The 6921-nt window shown below is 51.3% G+C and overlaps 1 long non-coding RNA gene across 1 annotated transcript; it reads right to left on the bottom strand.

The window, feature by feature from the left end:
* Positions 1 to 617: 617 nt before the first annotated feature.
* On the bottom strand, positions 618 to 3139 carry LOC124095937 (uncharacterized). Its single transcript, XR_006852711.1, has 2 exons — positions 2880 to 3139; positions 618 to 2262 (listed from the first exon to the last, which is right to left on the bottom strand). It is a non-coding gene; the product is annotated as an uncharacterized LOC124095937 (long non-coding RNA).
* Between the last annotated feature and the right edge of the window lie 3782 nt (positions 3140 to 6921).

Below are 6921 nucleotides of genomic sequence, written 5' to 3' on the forward strand. Positions count from 1 at the left end.
GCGCCATGATGACCTGTGGCCAGGTCATTCCCTCCTGCAGGTGGAATCCCTCAACCTGCACCATCTTTTGGCGGTTGCCCTGTGGAATGAAGGGTCGTGCAGCTGCCCCCCCGGGGCTTTTTCTCTTGCTTTCTGATACCTGTCACATAAACGTGTCCCACCTCCTCTACCGTTTTCCTGGAGGACAACGTGGGGGCAGTTTTCAGTGTGGGTTTTCTGAATGAAGCAGAAGTGAGGACCATGTCCAAGCTTTTTGGTAAAGATATGCTCTCGTTTCTCTCGGGTTGTATTAATTTTCTATCATTGTTTAAGAAATTAGCACAAAGTTCATGGTGAGAGTCAGGCCCAGGGCCCACTGGGCAGCGTCCTCTGCTCAGTTCTAAAAGGCACAACCCAGGGGCCACCAGGCTGGGCTCCTTTCTGGGGCTCAGTGGTGTCTGCTGAGATGGGGTGGTGGTGGCAGACCTCAGTCCCTCGCAGTGTAAGGTGTCCCCATTTCAGGGTGCTCAGCTCAGCCAGGTCACCCTGTGGCTGCTTGCTCTTCTAGCAGGCAGGAGGGTCTCTCCTCGGGGACTAGGAGGGAGTCTTATGGAACACAGTGCAAGCAGGGATAGCAGTCGAAGGCCAAAACACAGAATAAGTTATATTTTATCTATAATTAACCACACAGACAAACAATAAAAAACCCCAAACTAAAATTTAAATGGCAATATTATAGTACCCTCAAAACGTTAAGTAGGAAAAAATATAATGAAAAATGAAATGTGCTACACACAAATTCATATAATATCACTGAGAAAGAGTAAGAGGTAAAACATGGAGAGCTATACCATGTTCATGGACTACAGACTTAAATAATCCCAGTCAACAACACTACAGCTTTTCTTTTCTGGTAAAAGTAGATAAGATAATCCTAAATTATTCATGGAAATTCAAAGATCCAGGAAGGCTAAGTCAATCTTGAACAAGCAGTACCAGGGAATGAAATCTACCCCATGATGCTTTGTCCATGTGTACATATACCACAATAGAGAGGGAATTTCAATGTACAGATGTTAGAAAATTATAATTCAAGAGAGAACAATAGAGTAAGTAGATCAAGGGGACTGGGGGAGGGAGGAGTACAGGGAAGGGGAGCCACTAGACAATCAGTCAATCAAAACTGTACTATGTGCACGTGCAAATAGGTCACGAGGAATCCTGCTACCATGTGTGATTACCATGCACCAACAGAACCACACACAAGAGAGGCCTTGCTCTCCTGGGCACAGCTGCGTGAAGACGGTTTTTGGCCCAGGGTGGCGTTAATTAGCACAGGGACAAATGGGCCACGGGGACAGAAGTGTGGAAACAGACGCAGGAAACCTATCGCCATCTGAGCGCGGAATCAGGAACACAGCCTAGTCATTTGTCTATGGAAGGGAGAGTGCAGAACCCGCCCTTGCTCAAGTCACATCCTCAACATACTTGTGGTGTACTACATATCTACAGCTAAAGGATACGTCAATAAGACCTTCAGAACACAGCACAGGAGAACACCTCCGTATACCTGGGATAGACGAGTGTCTTTGATGCCGACAGGTTATCCGTCATGATTGTAAAGATCATGTCACCTGCAGTATGATTAGATTTATTTATATGTCTACAAATGTATTGGAAAACTATCTCTAGCTGTAAATATTAGGGACCTGTAATCAGAGGCTGATGGGTTAGATAGCACTGCAGGCCCACCACGGAGGCTACAACTGAGATAGCCGTCCACCCTGAGGCACAGCAGGCACCTAGGGCACAGGCACAGCTGGGGTGAGTCTGGAACTGCGGTTCTGGACACCTGGCCTCGCTGGCCACCCTGAGGCAGTCCACTCCAGGTGGGTGGCTGTCTCAGGGTCAGGAGTCCCTGTGGCTAACATCACCCAAGCTTCCCACTGCAGGTCATCTACTTAAAATGTGCCTGGGAGAGAAACGGAAGTGAGCAGAAGGCCCGGGTGAGAGGCTGAGATCGACCTGCCCAAGAGCTGGGAAGAATGATCTGCTCCTCAGGTTCTTCCTGGTTCGAGGCCAGGCTTGGTGTCCAGGGGCTTGGTGTCCAAGTCTGTCCTCTGCAAGGTCTGCCTGCTGTGTAGCCACGGGACTTGCTGGTGAGGTGGGAAACTTGAGTTCCTAACAGCAGCACACAGACCTGCTGGACTTCAAGGGCTTGCTGGATAGTGAGGAGCAGAGGCCACAGTGAGGTCACCTGCAAGAGGATTTTACTGGGAATACCTGTAGGAGAGAAGATAAGCCAGGGAGAATTGTCAGACAGACGGAGGACAGAGAGAGAGGAGGCCAGGTGGACATGCCCCAGACTCAGGTCTAGTCTGAGGAACTTGGCAATGCTGCAGGAGGCCTAAAGCCAGGTAGCTGGCAGCCCATGCCGTCCACCCCACTGGCAGGGGCAGTCTGGGAGGCACTCAGGGGAAGGACAGCCTCCCCACACACAGGACGGTGGGTTTCAGACAGCAGTGGGGGCTGCGGCCAAGCTGGAGTTGGGAAGCACAGGCTCTGTCTGCATGGGACATCAAAACTTGCACCCAGCTCACCAGGAGCAAACACAGGAACATGTTCCCAGCAGCCTTATGTATACAGTTTCGACGAGAACAAAGTAAATGTCAATCAACAGCAGGTTGGATCAAGAAATGGTGGCGTCTCCCTCGCGAGGGGTCGCCCCAGGGCTATGGCACCCTGTTTGTTGATGGGGGAGGCGGACACGGGGGCTGTGTGTGCAGCTCTCCCAGATGCAGTCTTAGCAGTGGGAGTGAGCCCCTGCAGGGAGGGTCGGACACGGTGCAGAGCAGCAGTGCCCCCTGGGCGTGGCTGATCCTGCTCTGGCTGACTCCTACCTGGCTTCAGTTCACAAGGGACGGCTGGCCCGCGCGGGGATGCGTTTTTCAGCATTTGACACTGGTGGCTCCTATGCAGAAGCAAATCCTTGGCGGGTGCACAGTTCCTGCGTGTTAACGCGATTTCTCCTACCAGGCACACAGGGCTGCAAAGAACCGGGGCTCCTAGTGTTTGTTCTCAGGTTGGGTTGGGAGCATGAAGGGTATTGTAACTTGTGGAGTGTTACTAACTGAACCCAGGCCTGAGCTGACTGGGGCGCTTGGGGATCCAACAGCCGGTTGATTGCTGGACTTGCTGTTTTGATATCAGTTCAAAGTCTGAAGTCCTATTTGAACAATGAGGGAGATCGGTGTTGAAATGGTGTCTGGCAGAACACTGACTGAGGCTCTTAAAAGTGGGTCCAAGGTCCACACAGCCTGGCCTCTTTTCCCAAGCTGTGCAGCCCGGTCCTCTGAGAGTCATTCATTGTGAGGGCATGCCCTTTGGGTCACACTGCGTGGGAACACACAGGTTGGAGGCGGCTGCACCAGGCCCAGCTCCCATGGGCAGCCAGGCTCCCCTCAGGCTGATTCAGCCCCACATGACTGTGAGGGCCTCAGGCAGGGCTCCCGGCCTGCGGCTGACTCACAGTCCGTCGCGCCACCCCCTGACCTCAGTGTGACTCATGCTCAGGACCCGGGCTCCTTCCAAGCCCTCCGAGCCTTCGGCCTGCACTGCGTCTGATTGCCGAGCTCCTCTGGGTTTGCTGGTCCAGATCCTTCTTGGTGAGAGGAGAGAGAAACACCCGGAATCCGTCTTTTAAGGGACTCCAGTTGGCTCACACTAAACCTCTCAGAAATATTTCATAAAGCAGCCCAAATTCTCTGACTTTTCTCCCAGAAAACACGTTGTGCATCCGACAGTTGTTTCTCATTATGGTGAGGGAACATGAGAACAGTCATTTTACTTAAGGTGCACAGTGTGATCAGATATCCTTACGGTATTCACGTGCACTGCGCCTGCTGAGGCCCGGCAAGACTCCATCACACACCCTGGGGGCATGCGTGAGCATGCGTGTGTCCGTGTGGGAGCCTGTGCACGTGTACACTGCGTGGGGTGTGTGGGGGGGTGTGGCGCTCCTGTGACCTACTCTCCTGACTAGTCACAGTGCAGGGGCCGTGGTGGGCATGGGCTCTGGGTGAGAGGACCACGAGGCAGCAGGACGTGGGTCTGGAGACGCTCAGCACACACCAGGCCACACCCTTCCTCAGGGTTTCAGAGGCCCCAGGAGCCACTCAGAAAGCAGGGCCAACCTGGTGACCAGAGCAGCAAGTGCTGCCTTCCTGCTCCTGGGGCCACGACAGAGGTGGACGTGCCTCGGCCTCCGAGAGGCAGCAAGGGCAGCAGCAGCCTCCACTGAGGGAGCCCATCCACTGGCAAAGGCAAGAGTCATTTTACAATGACAATGTGGTGTCCGGGACGTAATGGAAAGCACCACTGTGAGCAGGCTCCTCGGCAGTCGTTTTCAATGGCGCTCGTTTCTCAGTTCAGACTTGTAGGGACAGACGAATGGAGCCCTGGAGAGCAGCCCGTGGGGAGGAATCGTGCTCTCTCTGAGAGACAAAGAAAACTAAGAAACCCTAAGTTTTAGTATGAATTTAACTTGGGTCTATTTGTTCAAATCCAGTAGGAAGAACTTCGTACAAGACCCTGAAAGACAGAGTTGGTCTATCCTAAGGGCATAGTTCTGATGGCACTAAATGATCAGCTGTTATACTAGAGTTTAGTCAGAACTTTAAAATGGAAACATCATTGAGCTCCCCTGCGTCTGGGGAGGTGTGCGTGCAGAAGCACCCTGTTCACAGAGGGTGTGCTCACACACGGCTACCGTCCCCCAGGCCAGCCTGCTCTTCAAGCCTGGCAACGTCCAAGCAGCACTGAACCAGGTGCCCTGACCGCCCACCAGAGGCGAGGTCCGTCCTCCTCACCTGTCACCCCCTTGGCACATGAGCAGGTAAATGCAACATTACAGAAGGCGGTCTTGAGCCCTCCCACAGATGCCCAGCACTAGACCCATGGTCTGAGATGGTGGAAGTGGTGATGAAACAAGCAGTACCTGGAGCTTTGGTCATCTCCTTCCTGACTCGTCCTAGACACAGACGGAGCACCAGCACCGAGAGCCGTGGCTGTCCTGGAGACGCCCCAGGTAGGCGGACCTCAGCCTGCAGGCAGCTCATGTGCAGCCCAGTGTGCAGAAGCACAGCTCTGATGAAGGGACTCACTCTTAGACCTGCCCGGGCTGAGGTGGCCCAAGAGACCCTGGAAACTCAGCGTGGAGCTTGGGAGACAAAATCCACATGGAATGGCCAAGGCTGAACAAGAAAAGCCCTGGAGGTATTACGTCTTAAAGCCCATCAGTCAGACAGTGAGAGAGCCAGGACCTCCAACCTCCCAGGAAGGAGTACGGCTCCCGCCTCTGAGCCGGCCTTAGGTGCCCGGGCTCTTACAAATGAGGCTTCAGACAGTGACCATTCCCTGATTCAAATAATGGAGCCATGATCTGGAAGTGGGAAAGGGGAAGGAGGCTGGGAAATCGAGGGCAGGGATGGGCTAAAGGTCACTGAGTAAAACATTCTGCATGGAGGGGAACCGCAAGCTTCATGGAGTATTATTTTTTTTAAGATTGCGAATTCATCCAAGGATAAAGATGCTTTAAAAAGAAATAAATTTTTCCCAAAATATGAGTTTTCTTTTCCAAAAATATGATCAAATATTCTTTGAAGTCAGCCTGCAAAATCAATAACATCATTAAATAATGTGAGTCATTTCATATTCTTCATCTAAACAGCAGGGAAACCCTTGGAGTTTCAGTGTGGGGTGGGTGATCAAGATGTTGCTATAGATATTATAAGAGTAAATGGCAACAATTTTAAAAAGCAAAAGAAAGTGCTTTAAAAAGATTTTCCTGCCAAACTTTGAACAATGTGCTCCAAGTTAAATCCGTAACAATGCCCGCTTTTCCTTCTTCTTGCTCACTACTCTCTTCTCATGTTGTCAACCATTGCCATCTCATTTCAGGTCTGCAAGGAGGCTCTGGCCTGGCCTCCGGGTTCCCATTGGCGAGTCTGGGCTTAAAGACCATGAAGTACTAAGTAGTCCTTCAAATTCATAAATAAATGATCCCAAGTGATTTCATACTTTTTAAACAATAAAAGTGACCAAAGATTTTGGGTTAACACATAGCACAAAAACACCTCAAATTAAGCTTGTAAGTTAATCTCATGCGATGTGTCTAATCACGTCATGTAACATTCATGAAAAATTCAGGATTATGAGAAATGATTTGTCTTGGAAAATACACACTATTTAACTTACATCCTGTTTGTGTCTGTCAGGCTCCTGTAGGGAACAGACGCCAAATTGGAATTAAAAGCTGGACTTTAAGGACGGACTTAGACCAGTACTTGTGAAAAGGTTCGGCAACAGAGGCGGGAGTAGGCAGGAGCCTTGGACTGAGCGCAGGCAGGGCCAGCACTGAGGCGGGCGGGCGGGGGTGGTGGGGCAGAGGCTGCATCCCTGAGAAGGGTCTGCTCCCTCTGCCATGCTAGAGGGTGGGCAGACTGCCAGAGACACCCTGCAGGGACAGCTCAATGCCCAGCGCAGGCCTCCCCTGGGACTTGCACTTCTAACTGCTGCCCAGTCTCCTCCTGGCTGCCTGCACCGCCCGGGTCCAAGTCAGATGGCAAGACATTTCTTCCCTTATCTCTGGAAGTGAAGGAGGTTTGTGAACCAAGGCTGCAGCTCCCAAGAGGAACTTCTGAGTCGATGGTCAAGGCTCTGACGGAGGGAAGCGAGGTCCCGGGGCTCAGTGAACTCTGAGCCGGCAGAGCAGCTGTGTTACCAGGGAAGGTTTTCTTGTTCATTTTGCACAAATTAACAAATTCCAGGATTGCCACATTTTATCCACTGTCTGCCTGAGAGATTTAATTCCACTAAAGATGGAATTATTTTAAATTTTACGCTTCAATACATTTAAGGGAATATAAACTATAAGAAAAGTGA

This window comes from Marmota monax, unplaced genomic scaffold (genome assembly GCF_021218885.2).
Source record: "Marmota monax isolate L192 unplaced genomic scaffold, Marmota_monax_Labrador192_F-V1.1 WCK01_AAM20220418_F8-fsc00083, whole genome shotgun sequence".
Lineage (NCBI taxonomy): Eukaryota > Metazoa > Chordata > Mammalia > Rodentia > Sciuridae > Marmota > Marmota monax.